The 15,760-nt window shown below is 52.9% G+C and overlaps 1 protein-coding gene across 1 annotated transcript in view; it reads right to left on the bottom strand.

Moving 5' to 3' along the window:
- arhgap9 (Rho GTPase activating protein 9) overlaps positions 1-15,760 on the bottom strand; it is a gene marked incomplete at its 5' end in the record, with an annotated part of 57,420 nt that overhangs the window by 31,526 nt on the left and 10,134 nt on the right.

Genomic DNA, 15,760 nt, shown 5'->3' with positions numbered 1-15,760 from the left:
TTAGTCTGACAAAGTCTGTGATCTTCTGTGACTTAGCACCTTGTTTCTGCTTCTCTTTGTTAGGCTTAGCAGCCTTCACCTGTGATTTATCCATGTTGTCGTAATATAAATCAATAAAGTTCTTAAGCTTACTTAACTGTTTGGCCTGATCCAGTTTGCCTGGGGTTACCCTGGTGGTGCCGGGTAAGCCGCTGAAGCCTTGGGCTATTCAGGTGGGCTATTCAGCCTTGGGCTAGTTGCTGGAGTCCAGGGTAGCCGTAGCTGGTAGCCTGGGGTTAGCCTGGTGGTGGTGGCTGGTACAGTAGCTGTAGCTGGTAGCCTGGGGCTAGCCTGGTGGTGGTGGCTGGTACAGTAGCTGGTAGCCTGGGGCTAGCCTGGTGGTGGTGGCTGGTGGCTGTAGCTGGTAGCCTGGTGGTGGTGGCTGGTACAGTAGCTGTAGCTGGTAGCCTGGGGCTAGCCTGGTGGTGGTGGCTGGTACAGTAGCTGTAGCTGGTAGCCTGGTGGTGGTGGCTGGTACAGTAGCTGTAGCTGGTAGCCTGGGGCTAGCCTGGTGGTGGTGGCTGTAGCTAGTAGCCAGGAGTTGGCCTGGTGGTGGCTGGTAGCCTGGTGGTGGCAAGCTGGTAGCCTGGGGCTAATTGCCTGGGGCTGGCCTGGTGGCTTCAGCCCAACAGGTTTAAGCCCAACAAAAGGAGTAGGCCGATGTATCAGTGAATCCTTAAAATATCTCCAGTTGGGAAAAGCATCCAGAGCCAGATCCAGTTTTAAAACACCTAAAACACTTTAAAGGACAATGCTTGTTTTTGACAACCTGGACCTTATTTACGACATATTATAAGACATTTGACTCACCGAGATCACTTTGGTGTAGTTCGGAGGCATGTAGAAGAAATTTAAAAAAGAAAAACCACAACAGGCCTACGTTCTATGTAAGCACAACTAGCGATTCATAAAGACAGATTGATGAAAACAACTGTTTTGCGGCAGAAAATAGATTTTTAGAAACTGCATTCTCGATGCCCCTACCACCGCCATTACATGGATATACTGGCTCGCGCTGGATTTAACATTTCTTCTACATGCCTCCGAGCTACACCAAAGTGTTCTTGGTGAGTCAAACGCCTTATAATATGTTGTAAATAAGGTCCAGGTTGTCAAAAACGAGCATTGTCCTTTAAGTATAAAATACTTAAAAACACAACATTTTCTTAGAATACGCTCAGAGTGTCAGAGAGCAGAGTTCTGATTCTGGTTCCAGATGAGAGAGAGAGGAGAGGAGTTAAGACCATATATTCGGCCAACCATACAGTATATAGACCCTGCGAATCCACTAGAGGGCAGAGGTCAGTGGGACAGGGGGATGTGAGATACGAACCCCCTAGAGAGAAGAAAACAGAAAGACACTCAGCCAGCCAGCCAGCCAGCCAATCAACAGACACTCAGCCAGTCAGCCAGCCAATCAACAGACACTCAGCCAGCCAGCCAGCCAGCCAGCCAATCAACAGACACTCAGCCAGCCAGCCAGCCAATCAACAGACACCTAGCCAGACAGACAGCCAATCAACAGACACTCAGCCAGACAGACAGCCAATCAACAGACACTCAGCCAGACAGACAGCCAATCAACAGACACTCAGCCAGACAGACAACCAGCCAATCAACAGACACTCAGCCAGCCAGCCAGCCAGCCAGCCAATCGACACTGAGCCAGCCTTTGGGAGGGTTCGCTCCACATGTGAAGGTCCATCTCTGGCCATGCAGTCCCGGGCGGCGGCTACTGCCTGGCGGGTCCATGTCCGCCCCAGAGCGGGGCGTGCCCGCTACCGTGACGGCCCTCCACAGCGACGTCTACGCAGTACATCTGCTGTGCTACTGGGCGCCGTCGGCCCGAACGGAAAGAAAGAAGGAAAGAGCATGGAGGACTAATCCTCTTTTTAATGTGGCTCTGCGTAAGGCCGACCCCCAGGGCTCTCTGGCTCTAGATCAGCACTACCGGAGAGACTGAACATGTTTTGTTTGCTAATAGGTGGTATTCATTCTGTTTCGAGCTTGGCGGGTTAGCCGCGAACTTCATACCGAGAGATCCCGTCTCTGGGTGGACAGCTGTTCAACTCGCCTGGGACCAGGTCCCCTGGAGCTATTTCACCTGGCTGCACATCGCGTTGTTGTCAACAAAATGAATACCACCTACTAGCAAACAAAACATGTTCAGTCACAATTATACTGTTAAAACTAAGATGCCTGGATAAAAAAATATGTTTTTCAACGGATATATTTGACGAAAGTAGATTAATAAGCAAGAAGCTTTTCATTGCTAACTCAGAGCGGGGAGAGCCATAAACGCAATCTGTTCATGAACTACAAGAACGCGTCAATGATACCTTTGACTGCGCATGTCAAAGGTATCAGTGACGCGTTTTTTTCAAAGATGGCGCGGTTCAATAGGGCTTCACTCTTTCGAGCAGTCAGTGAATGGAGTGACCCTATCCAGTTCTATTAATACATCCATGAGTGGGACACCTCGTGTTGGGTTTTGTGTTAAATTTGTAAAATTGTAATTCTTCTAAATTGTACATTTGTAATTTGGAGTTGAGTATTAGTTTATCTGTAGCATAATCTTGGAGCCGGCAGCAGCATTTCACTGTGACTATACACAACATATTACATGTGACGAATAAAAGGAATCTTGAATCTGGTGTACTGACAGGATGGCATTTAATGCCAACAAGATGGCGTCTTTCTGAAGCGCTGAGCCGTGCTACAACCATGAGGAGGAACCCGAGGCTTCTCTGCTGCTGACCTGTCATCTTACTCTGCTGTCACTGCAGTTCGCTCAGCTGACCAGCCAGGGGGCTCTGGAGTGAGCTGGTGTTGACGGGCAGAGCTGGTGTTGGCGGGCAGAGCTGGTGTTGACGGGCAGAGCTGGTGTTGGCGGGCAGAGCTGGTGTTGGCAGGCAGAGCTGGTGTTGGCAGGCAGAGCTGGTGTTGGCGGGCAGAGCTGGTGACGGTGTGGGCAGAGCTGGTGTTGGCGGGTAGAGCTGGTGTTGACGGGCAGAGCTGGTGTTGGCAGGCAGAGCTGGTGTTGGCGGGCAGAGCTCTTGTTGGCGGGTAGAGCTCTTGTTGACGGGCAGAGCTGGTGTTGGCGGGCAGAGCTGGTGTTGACAGGCAGAGCTGGTGTTGACGGGCAGAGCTGGTGTTGACAGGCAGAGCTGGTGTTGGCGGGCAGAGCTGGTGTTGGCGGGCAGAGCTGGTGTTGGCGGGTAGAGCTGGTGATGGTGTGGGCAGAGCTGGTGTTGGCGGGCAGAGCTGGTGTTGGCGGGCAGAGCTGGTGTTGGCAGGCAGAGCTGGTGTTGGCGGGTAGAGCTGGTGACGGTGTGGGCAGAGCTCTTGTTGGCGGGTAGAGCTGGTGTTGGCGGGCAGAGCTCTTGTTGGCGGGTAGAGCTGGTGACGGTGTGGCAGGCAGAGCTGGGATTGGTGAGCATGGCTGGTGGCGTTGAGCTGGGCAGGTCTCTTTCTCTGGGAAGTGTGATACTGTAGCAGAAGCCTCACTCAGAGACCGCACACAGTACAGGGCTAGCTCATCCTTCTGATCACTCAGACAACACACACACACACACACACACACACACACACACACACACACACAGTACAGGGCTAGCTCATCCTTCTGATCACTCAGACAACACACACACACACACACACACACACACAGTACAGGGCTAGCTCATCCTTCTGATCCGTCAGACAACACACACACACACACACACACACACACACACACAGTACAGTGCTAGCTCATCCTTCTGATCAGTCAGACAACACACACACACACACACACACACACACACAGTACAGGGCTAGCTCATCCTTCTGATCAGTCAGACAACACACACACACACACACACACACACACTGTCTCATCCCTCTGATCACTCAAGACACAACACACACACACACACACACACACACACACAGTCTCATCCCTCTGATCACTCAAGACACGACACACACACACACACACACACAGTCTCATCCCTCTGATCACTCAAGACACAACACACACACACACACACACACACACACTGTCTCATCCCTCTGATCACTCAAGACACGACACACACACACACACACACACAGTCTCATCCCTCTGATCACTCAAGACACAACACACACACACACACACACACACACACTGTCTCATCCCTCTGATCACTCAAGACACGACACACACACACTATCTCATCTCTATGATCATGTAGCATCACTCTGAGACGACACATACACATTATTGCAACTCTCTGCTGTCTCTGGATCTCACGCCAGTCAGGCTATGTTCAATATGACCCCCCCCCTCACACACACACACACACACACACACACACACACACACACACACACACACACACAAGATGTGCTTTTTGCTCTCCCCGATGCATATCTGTGCATTTCAGCAATAACGACAGCTCTGATTCCCATTGCGCTGCGAACTCTTTACCCTGTTAAATGGTGCTTAACACCGGCGCCAGCGCCACCGCCCGGACGCGCCAGGCCGATTTTCAAGAGAAAACAAGCGCATGGCGAACCTGTCGCCCCCTCCACCCCCCACCCATGATGCATGGCGTCGGCGTCTGTGGTCGTTGAATACGTAAGCAGAATGGGCTTTTCCAGTTTGGCTTTGTTTGGTGAAAAGGTGTTTGAGCGTTGTGTTTATGATATAATGAATGAATATGCGTTGTGTTTATGAAGTCTCCGACGCAAATTCAGCCGAGGCACGTACGTCACGGCCGGGGGGTCAGCAGAGGTTAATCAGTCACGCATGACGCAGCACCAGCTGACTGTAGCTGTCATAGCATTGGTCAGCTCACTAGAGCGCATGTATTTAAGCTGTCAAAACATGTCATTGTTCGCGCTTGCCTTTACTGCTGGTCGTGCATTGCATGCTCGCTGCTTCCGCGTTCTCTGCTCTGGCGTCCGCTGCCATTCCTGCTATTACTGCCATTCCTGCTATTACTGCTATTGCTCGTGTCTGCGCGCTCGCTGCTCCGCGTCTTGCTCACGTTCCGTGCTCACATTGTGATTTTGGTGCGTTTGCTGCCTGCTGCCCGCGGTGTCCTCGCTGCTTCCGCGTTCTCTGCTCTTGCGTTCCTCTCTGCCCGCGTCGTCTCTCCGGTCCGTGGTTTGGGGGTCCGTTTAGTGGCGTCGTGGAGCGCCGGCTTCCGAGGCCGAGGTGCCCGTCCCTCTGTAGCACCGTCGTGCCATACTTGCGTATGGTTCAGTTGCTCGCATAGCTTGCGTTGGAGTCCGTTTAAGCATTGCTACGCGCCGGTCACTGGGTTTCATTCATGAGCCGCTGATGTCGGAGGTTGTCCGTGCTCGTCCGCCGCATTACTCAACTGTCGATGTGCGCCGGGTGCGTTCACCATTGAAATGTTTGCAGTTTCGGGCGTGGACGTGCTATGTGGATTCTCTATGTATTTGGTTCATCTAAGTCCTCCCCTCGCGGCTCGTTCGTGGATTCGCTGGCTGCATGGCAGGCTCTACTGCTCGCTGCTAACTAGCTGGCGTTCGTCAAGGTTCCCGTGTTGCACGTCGGGGCGTCATTATGTTGGATTGCTAATACTAGCTCATGATTCATTATGTTAGATTGCTAATACTAGCTCATGATTCATTATGTTGGATTGCTAATACTAGCTCATGATTCGTTATGTTGGATTGCTAATACTAGCTCGTGATTCATTATGTTGGATTGCTGATACTAGCTCATGATTCATTATGTTAGATTGCTAATACTAGCTCATGATTCATGAAGTCTCCGACGCAAATTCAGCCAAGGCACGTACGTCACAGCCGGGGGTCAGCAGAGGTTAATCTGTCACGCATGACGCAGCACCAGCTGACTGTAGCTGTCATAGCATTGGTCAGCTCACTAGAGCGCAGGTATTTAAGCTGTCAAAACATGTCATTGTTCGCGCTTGCTTTACTGCTGTCGTAATTGCATGCTCGCTATTGCTAGCACTTGCTTTACTGCTGTTCGTGCATTGCATGCTCGCTATTGCTGCTCATGCCCTTCGCTCGTTCTTTGCTGTTCGGCTGTGTTTCCGTGTTTTTTGCTTGCCTTACCTGTCTGCCCGCGATGTCTTCTCCGGTCCATGGTTTCGGGGATTCGTTCGGCGGGGTCGGTGGTCGGCCTGATTCCGACGTTGATTCCTTCCCGGACGTGGGCCCGTCCGGGGGCGCGTCCGCAGGCGTCCGCCGGAGCCGTTGGCTAGCCGGCCGGCCCTCGCTCTTTCCCGGCGTGGAGGGCTGGCCTCTGACTACTGTGCTGGAGGTACTATTCCGTAATGGTGTCTCCGTTCCCGGGGGTGCTTCCAGGGAGCAGCTGCTCGCGCTTTTGTTCACGGTCGATGACCCCGCCCCCGCCTCCGTGCCCAGGAAGGCCACTCAGAGGAGGAAGAACTCCCGGGATCCGGAGGATTATCCCGTGTTGTCCTCGGATTCTCCGCCTGCGCCTTCGAGAGGGTCCGCACCGGTGCCGCCGACCGCTGTTCCCGCTGGCCCGGCTGGGCCCGCGGCCGATCCGGTGCTGTCAGCTTTACTGGCTATCCAGCATTCGCTGACTTCGATGGATTCTCGGATCCTGGCCCTGGAATCCCGCCCGTTGCCGGCGGCTCGTCCCGCGCTGCCTGCTGCTGCCGTTGCTGCCCCGCTCGTGTTTCCGCTGCCCGTGACTGCTGCCTCGGCGAGTGCCGGTCCTGTGGCCGACCAGGGTTTTTTCCTTCCCCTGAGATCGCTGGGGACTGCTGTTCCCGTTGCCGTGGGTGTCCCGTTCTTCCCTCCGGCTGCCGCCGTGTCTCCCTCGCTGCGCAGCCAGATCCTCGCAGGTAACGACATCAATTTAGTGAGGATCCTTCTTATCTCCGAGACTGTCGACGGGCGGGTGGTCGATTGCGGGGACGTGTCCGTGACTCTAAAGGACAGTGACCCCCGGTTGTCTCGGTCCCTCACGTTCCCCGAGTTCGTCATCGCTTTCGGGGTTTACAGGGATATTTTGTGCGAGGTGTACCCTGATCGGCGGGCGGAGCTCGACACGTATATATCTGTGTTGGCCGATTTGTGCATGTGTTATGGGGGTACGCTGTTTTACGAGTACCATCGCTCGTTCTCATCTAAAGCTGCGATGTTCCTTCAGCGCTTCAACCAGCGACTGGACTGGTCCGTGCTGGACTTGGCGCTGGTTAGCCGCCATTTCACTAGCCGCCCGGCCCTCTCGTGCGCTGTTTGCGGATCTTTTTCGCATGCCCCCTCGATGTGCCCCAGGTCCGTGCCCACGTCCGCTGCTGGGTCGAAGGCGTCGGCGCAGGTAGTGCCTCGCCCGGCAGTAACGCCGTTGTGCCACAATTTTAATGAGAATGTGTGCTCATATCCTAATTGTCGGTACATGCATTGTTGCAGTTACTGCGGGGACGGGCATCCGAAGTCCGTGTGCCCGCGGCGGGCTCGTCCCGGGCGGGCTGCTCCGAACGGCCGAAACGGGAATAAAACCTTCCACTCCCATCAACGTCCCCGAGCTGGGGAGGGCGTTGTCCAAGCATCCAAATCGTTGTTTTGTCGGTTATTTGCTGTCTGGACTGGTGCATGGTTTTATGGCGGGGTTAGCCTGGCTGCCTGTTGTTTCCCACACATGTAACAATCTGTTGTCTGCTGTTCAGGAGCCTGGGGTGGTGGACGCGCTGCTGGAGAAGGAGGTCAGGAAGGGCTTCATGATCGGTCCGTATAGCTCGTCTCCGTTTTCTATCGCGCGCTTTAGTCCAATCGGCGTTGCGACTCGTAAGTACTCGGGTAAAAAGCGGTTGATTATCGACCTTTCTGCCCCCCACGACGACGTGGTTCCCAGCATTAACAGCCTAATACCCCTGCCTTCTTTTTCCCTCTGCTACGCGTCGGTCGATCACGCGATCAAGCTGATTACAGCGGCCGGTCGAGGTGCGTGGCTGTCTAAGGCAGACATCACGGACGCGTTCAAAGTGATGCCCCTCCATCCGTCGCAGTGGCATTTGTTCGGCGTCCGGTGGCGCGGCCTGATGTATTTTTCGGTTCGGCTGGCTTTTGGCTGTCGGAGCATCCCCAAGATTTTCGACTCGCTCGCTGGGGCGTTGTGCTGGATCCTACTAAATAACTGCCGTCTACCGTTCGTTGTCCACCTGCTGGACGATTTTTTGATTGTCGATTATCCCTCTGCCGATCCGGGCCACTGCATCACGGCCCTGCGTGGCGTTTTCTCCCAGCTGGGCGTCCCTCTGTCCGACGAGAAGACTATCGGCCCACTCACGCAGCTCGAGTTTCTCGGCATCCTCCTGGATAGCGTGAAAATGCAAGCATCTCTGCCCCTCGATAAGCTGGATCGGGTTCGGTGCGTCATGCGTGAGGCGCGCGAGCGTTTTATTTTCACTAAGCGGGAGTTGCTCTCACTGCTCGGGCATCTGAACTTTGCGATGCGCGTCATCCCGCAGGGCCGCTCATTCGTTTCCCGGCTGCTCGAGCTGGCCCGGTCCGTCGTGCGGTTGCAGGACCCGGTCTGCTTAGACGAGGGCTGTCGTTCGGACCTCCGGTTTTGGTCCCAGTTATGCGACGGTTGGAACGGCGTTTCATTTTTCTATAACGACGGCTATGACTCTTCGGCATCCCTCCGGCTGTTTACTGACGCTGCGCCTTCGGTGGGTTTTGGGGGGATATTCGGAATTAATTGGTTTTCCAGCGCTTGGCCTGCCGAACTGACCTCACAAACTAACCAAGCCAGCTCCACGGCGCTCATGGAGCTGTATCCCATAGTAGTCGCGACAATATTGTGGGGACCTCAGTGGTCTAGGAAACGAATTTTATTCTTTTGCGACAACGAGGCCACAGTAACCATAATTAACAATGGCCGTTCGAACGTTCCGTTCATTAACAAATTCATGCGCCGCCTCACATGGCTGTCCGTGCAGGGGAACTTCGTTTTCCGCGCCGTGCACATCCCCGGCCTCGACAATCAAATCGCTGACTCGCTGTCCCGGTTTAATTTACAGAAATTCCGCAGTTTATGCCCGGATGCGGCCCCGTCCGGCCTGGTCTGCCCTCCTTTTCGGCAGACGGTCCTGGACTGAATGCAGCCCTGATGCCCCTCCTGTCATCCGCCTCCCGATACATGAGGGCCGGTCTAGCCAAGACCACATTAAAACAATACGACTCTGCATGGTTTCACTTCACTACGTTCTGCTCCACATTCAATGCAAACGTAATGCCTGTGAATATTTCTATAATATCAGCATTTATAGTTCATTGTGTCGAGTCTAGGCGGCTGCGGCCTCAGTCGGTTAAGAGTGTTGTTGCAGGTGTTCAATTTCACATGCGATGCCTGGACCCCTCCACCGTTTCTCTGCTGGGGAACCCATCCATCCAGCTCCTTCTTCATGGCATCGCGAAAGAGCATCCCCAAGGCAAAGATAAACGTCTTCCCTTCACTCCTTCACTCGTTCATAGGTTAATCGCACGGTTGAGGCAGGGGTGTTTTGATAGTCACTCAGATTTAATGTTGGAAACAGTCATTCTCACGGCTTTCTATGGGTTCCTGAGGGTCGGTGAATATTCTACACGCACATCGTCATTCGACCCGGCGCACGACCTCACTCGGGCAGATGTCACGTTGCACGCGCGCTATTTCGTCCTGCACCTGAAGCATTCAAAGGCGGACAGAGCTGGTGCCGGCGTGACCGTTTATTTATCGGCCAATAACACCCTGTTTTGTCCTCTGTCCTCTATGAGCTCCTACCTGACGAGCAGACCCCAGGCCGGTGAGGAGGAGCCCCTCTTCATAGCAAGAGAGGCAAAGCCCATGACCGGAGCCTGGTTTGCCGCCAGACTCCGCACCCTCTGCCAGGCGTGCGGGCTCCCACCGGACCGGTACACCGCACACTCCCTCCGTATAGGAGCGGCTACCACCGCCGCCGCCATTGCCCCGGTGTCTACCCTGAAGTCCATGGGCCGATGGTCCTCATCCGCTTATGAACGCTACCTACGGCCTGGAGTCCAGGACATTCTGGATGCCCAGAGAGCTATGAGTGGACTGTGACATTGGGTTGGGGGGGTACTGCGTTTTCAGGTGGTCATGTGGCTGGTGCACTATTAAATGTTGTCTGGCTCTTCAGTCAGAGCGATCTCCGTCAACCCTTCTGCGCATGCGGGCCGCGGAGTTGCTGGTGTGTTGGGGGGTAGTTTGCAGGTATTCCACCAGCGTCGGCCGGTGGATGCCAGAGTAGCCGCAAGCTTGTCTCTGTGGCTTTCCGTGGCGGCGCCATGGAAGCAGAGACACGAGGCTGTATCTCCCGCGGAACCCACGGGCGTCGGCCCTTGGGGACCAGGGACTATAATGTACAGCAGTCCTCCTGTGGCACTCTTTGACGGTCTTAGTGGGCTGAGTTACCTCCGAGCGTCTTCCCGATCGCGGCCCACTCTGATCGTCATTGAGGCAGGATGCCGTTCCCCCTTCATGGCTCTCTGGGCCAAGGGCTTGGCCCAGAGGGGGGGAACACCAGATTGCCTCCCCCTGCTAACGCGCTCCACGCGCGTGGAGCGCTTTCCACGCCGGTGGAAGGCAGGGGGCCCCCCGGACAGAGCACACCGCCAAAAATTCATATGCATGTATTATGCCGCTTGTATAATTATGCTGCTTGTATAATAAATGTTCAAATTTGACAAAAGTGATCTTGTCTGAAATGAAGTCTCCGACGCAAATTCAGCCAAGGCACGTACGTCACAGCCGGGGGTCAGCAGAGGTTAATCTGTCACGCATGACGCAGCACCAGCTGACTGTAGCTGTCATAGCATTGGTCAGCTCACTAGAGCGCAGGTATTTAAGCTGTCAAAACATGTCATTGTTCGCGCTTGCTTTACTGCTGTCGTAATTGCATGCTCGCCCCACCTCCTCCCCTGCTCCTCCTGCGTATGTCGATGTCATCTGTTGTCGTCATTGCTCTCTGGCCGGGGTGGTTTGCAGGTATTCCACCAGCGGTGGATGCCAGAGTAGCCGCAAGCTTGTCTCTGTGGCTTTCCGTGGCGGCGCCATGGAAGCAGAGACACGAGGCTGTATCTCCCGCGGAACCCACGGGCGTCGGCCCGTGGGGACCAGGGACTATAATGTACAGCAGTCCTCCTGTGGCACTCTTTGACGGTCTTAGTGGGCTGAGTTACCTCCGAGCGTCTTCCCGATCGCGGCCCACTCTGATCGTCATTGAGGCAGGATGCCGTTCCCCCTTCATGGCTCTCTGGGCCAAGGGCTTGGCCCAGAGGGGGGGAACACCAGATTGCCTCCCCCTGCTAACGCACTCCACGCGCGTGGAGCGCTTTCCACGCCGGTGGAAGGCAGGGGGCCCCCCGGACAGAGCACACCGCCAAAAATTCATATGCATGTATTATGCCGCTTGTATAATTATGCTGCTTGTATAATAAATGTTCAAATTTGACAAAAGTGATCTTGTCTGAAATTATGTTAGATTGCTAATACTAGCTCATGATTAATAATGTTAGATTGCTAATACTAGCTCATGATTCATTATGTGGGATTGCTAATACTAGCTCATGATTCATTATGTTAGATTGCTAATACTAGCTCTTGATTCATTATGTTGGATTGCTAATACTAGCTCATTATTCATTATGTTGGATTGCTAATACTAGCTCATGATTCATTATGTTGGATTGCTAATACTAGCTCATGATTCATTATGTTAGATTGCTAATACTAGCTCATGATTCTAATACTAGCTCATGATTCATTATGTTAGATTGCTAATACTAGCTCATGATTCATTATGTTAGATTGCTAATACTAGCTCATGATTCTAATACTAGCTCATGATTCATTATGTTAGATTGCTAATACTAGCTCATGATTCATTATGTTGGATTGCTAATACTAGCTCATGATTCATTATGTTAGATTGCTAATACTAGCTCATGATTCTAATACTAGCTCATGATTCATTATGTTAGATTGCTAATACTAGCTCATGATTCATTGTTAGATTGCTAATACTAGCTCTTGATTCATTATGTTAGATTGCTAATACTAGCTCATGATTCTCGCGTTCAATTGTTGCAGCCCGAGGGTTCCGGCCGAACTGCTCTACTCGCTAGCACCCATGATTGCGAGTGCCTCCACGCAGCTAGCGTTAGCCGTTCGGTGTGGCTAATGCTAGCTGTGTCCCCATCAATCAATCTAAGCGGAAATTGCTCTCACTGCTCGGGCATCTGAACTTCGCGATGCCCGTCATCCCGCAGGGCCGCTCATTCGTTTCCCGGCTGCTCGAGCTGGCCCGGTCCGTCGTGCGGTTGCAGGACCCGGTCTGCTTAGACGAGGGCTGTCGTTTGGACCTCCGGTTTTGGTCCCAGTTGTGCGACGGGTGGAACGGCGTTTCATTTTTCTACAACGACGGCTATGACTCTTCGGCGTCCCTCCGGCTGTTTACTGATGCTGCGCCTTCGGTGGGTTTTGGGGGTATATTCGGTATTAACTGGTTTTCTAGCGCTTGGCCTACCGAACTGACCTCACAGACTAACCAAGCCAGCTCCACGGCGCTCATGGAGCTGTATCCCATCGTAGTCGCTACAATATTGTGGGGACCTCAGTGGTCTAGAAAACGTATTTTATTCTTCTGCGACAACGAGGCCACAGTTACAATAATCAACAATGGTCGTTCGAACGTTCCGTTCATCAACAAATTCTTACGCCGCCTCACATGGCTGTCCGTGCAGGGGAACTTCGTTTTCCGCGCCGTGCACATCCCTGGCCTCGACAATAAAATCGCTGACTCGCTGTCCCGGTTTAATTTACTTTAAGTTCCGCAGTTTATGCCCGGATGCGGCTCCGTCCGGCCTGGTCTGCCCTCTTTTTCGGCAGACGGTTCTGGACTGATGAAGCCCTGATGCCCCTCCTGTCATCCGCCTCCCGATACATGAGGGCCGGTCTAGCCAAGACCACACTAAAACAATACGACTCTGCATGGTCTCACTTCACTACGTTCTGCTCCACGTTCTGGATGCCCAGAGAGCTATGAGTGGACTGTGACATTGGGTTTGGGGGGTACTGCGTATTCAGGTGGTCATGTGGCTGGTGCTATTAAATGTTGTCTGGCTCATCAGTCAGAGCGCTCCGTCAACCCTTCTGCGCATGCGGGCCGCGGAGTTGCTGGTGTGTTCTTTTGGGGGGTAGTTTGCAGGTATTCCACCTGCGTCGGCTGGTGGATGCCAGAGTAGCCGCTAGCTGGTCTCTGTGGCTTTCCGTGGCGGGCGCCATGGACGCAGAGACACTAGGCTGTATCTCCCGCGGAACCCACGAAGCGTCGACCCGTGGGGACCGGGGACTATAATGTACAGCAGTCCTCCTGCGACACCTAGATTGCCTCCCCCTGCTAACGCGCTCCACGCCGGTGGAAGGCAGGGGGCTAGATGCCGTTCCCCCTTCCTGGCTCTCTGGGCCAAGGGCTTGGCCCAGAGGGGGGGGGACACCTAGATTGCTCCCCCTGCTAACGCGCTCCACGCCGGTGGAGCGCTTTCCACGCCGGTGGAAGGCAGGGGGCCCCCCGGACAGAGCACACCGCCAAAAATTCATATGCATGTATTATGCCGCTTGTATATAAATGTTCAAATTTGACAAAAGTGATCTCGACTGAAATGATATAATGAATTAATATGCGTTGTGTTTATGATATAATGAATGAATATGCGTTGTGTTTATGATATCATGAATGCGTTTGGAGGTTTGGGTGAGAGACAGGAAAACGGACCTTGTCTGTGTTTATTTAAGCAATTGACCACAAGAGGCTGTGGGTTACAGGGGATTTTACAACAGCTACGGGGCGTTGTTAGACGGGGCGTTGCCTAAAACCCCCGTAGCTGTTGTAAAATCCCCTGTAACCCACTGCCTCGAGTGGTCAATTGCTTTTCTACAACGGTTACTCTATATATATATTCACAAAAAACAAACAGAAGTAACATTCTATCATTTACTTACGATTCTACAACGGAGTTTGGATACTTGATTCTGATTGACGGTGCATTAATACTAACTGTTATGCGGTCGCAGCCGTGGGTTACAGAGTATTTTACCACAGCTGCGACCGCATAACAGTTAGTATTAATGCGCCGTCAATCTCATTGACGAGGCCATTGATAAGATCAAGCGCTGGCTATAATGCTTTGCATAGAAACCACTCGCAGCAACCTCGCCTTTTTCGTATCCTATTACAAAAACGCACTCATCAGTCCGACTCCAACACTTCCACACCCCTATCAGCAAAAACGAGTGCTCTGGAGAATTGTTTTTAATAACTGCACCATGGCTGGAAATATTCAAATAAACGTGAACCACCCGAATTATGCCTTATGGCTTATGTGAACAAGGCCAACCCAAATAGGCGAGATAGCCTACTGTATGTTGCCTGGCAACCATTTAATTCAGAACTATAGCCTATCGCGGAAGATTATGTATACTAATACTACTGTACTACTCATACTAAAATTATAAGAATGATTAAGCAATTGATTAAGCAATTATCATTTTAGTATTTACATAATCTTCCACGATAGGCTATAGTTCTGAATTAAATGGTTGCCAGGCAACATAGGCTATAGCCTATTTGGATAGGCCTTATTCACATAAACCTATATAGGCATAATTCGGGTGGTTCACGTTTATTTGAACATTTCCAGCTATGGTGCAGTTATTAAAACAGTTCTCCAGAGCACTCTTGCTCGTAGGAGTGTGGAAGCGTTGGAGTCGGACTGATGAGTGCGTTTTTGTAATAGGATACGATAAAGGCAAGGTTGCTGCGAGTGGTTGCTACGCAAAGCATTATAGCCAGCGCTTGATCTTATCAATGTCCTCATCAATGAGATTGACGGCGCATTAATACTAATTGTTCAGAATCAAGTATCCAAACTCTCCGTTGTAGAAAATATCATTCATATGACCTCTGTTTTTATATGTGAACTGACTGAGCGTGAGGTCACAGCTGAGAGGCCGGTTCCAGAGTCTCTGAGCAGAACCACGGTCCGCCGGCCAGCTGATCAGAACCACGCTCTGCAGACCCATGTCTTTACACACCGGACCTGATCAGAACCACGCTCTGCAGACCCATGTCTTTACACACCGGACCTGATCAGAACCACTGAACATGTGAGAAAGAAAGACTGTGAATCCAGACCCAGATCTTGGTCCTTTAAGAGAGCTTTAAACAAACACAACCCTGTTAGTTGATAAACGCGTGTGAGGAGGCGACCATTAGTGAGTCAGACGGTCGGCGGTGTGAAGGTCCAGACAGCAGCAGGACGGTGCAGGACCAGGGGGGGTGATAGTGCAGGACGGTGCAGGACCAGGGGGGGTGACAGTGCAGGACCAGGGGGGGTGACAGTGCAGGACCAGGGGGGGTGATAGTGCAGGACGGTGCAGGACCAGGGGGGGGGATAGTGCAGGACGGTGCAGGACCAGGGGGGGTGATAGTGCAGGACCAGGGGGGGTGATAGTGCAGGACCAGGGGGGGTGATAGTGCAGGACCAGGGGGGGGGATAGTGCAGGACAGTGCAGGACCAGGGGGGGGGACAGTGCAGGACCAGGGGGGGTGATAGTGCAGGACAGTGCAGGACCAGGGGGGGTGATAGTGCAGGACCAGGGGGGGGGATAGTGCAGGACCAGGGGGGGTGATAGTGCAGGACCAGGGGGGGTGATAGT

The sequence above is a fragment of the Borostomias antarcticus genome (genome assembly GCF_949987555.1).
Source record: "Borostomias antarcticus genome assembly, contig: scaffold_69, whole genome shotgun sequence".
In the NCBI taxonomy this organism is placed as follows: domain Eukaryota; kingdom Metazoa; phylum Chordata; class Actinopteri; order Stomiiformes; family Stomiidae; genus Borostomias; species Borostomias antarcticus.
Note: the sequence above shows the minus strand (reverse complement) of the source record. Positions and strands in the feature narration are given on the sequence as shown.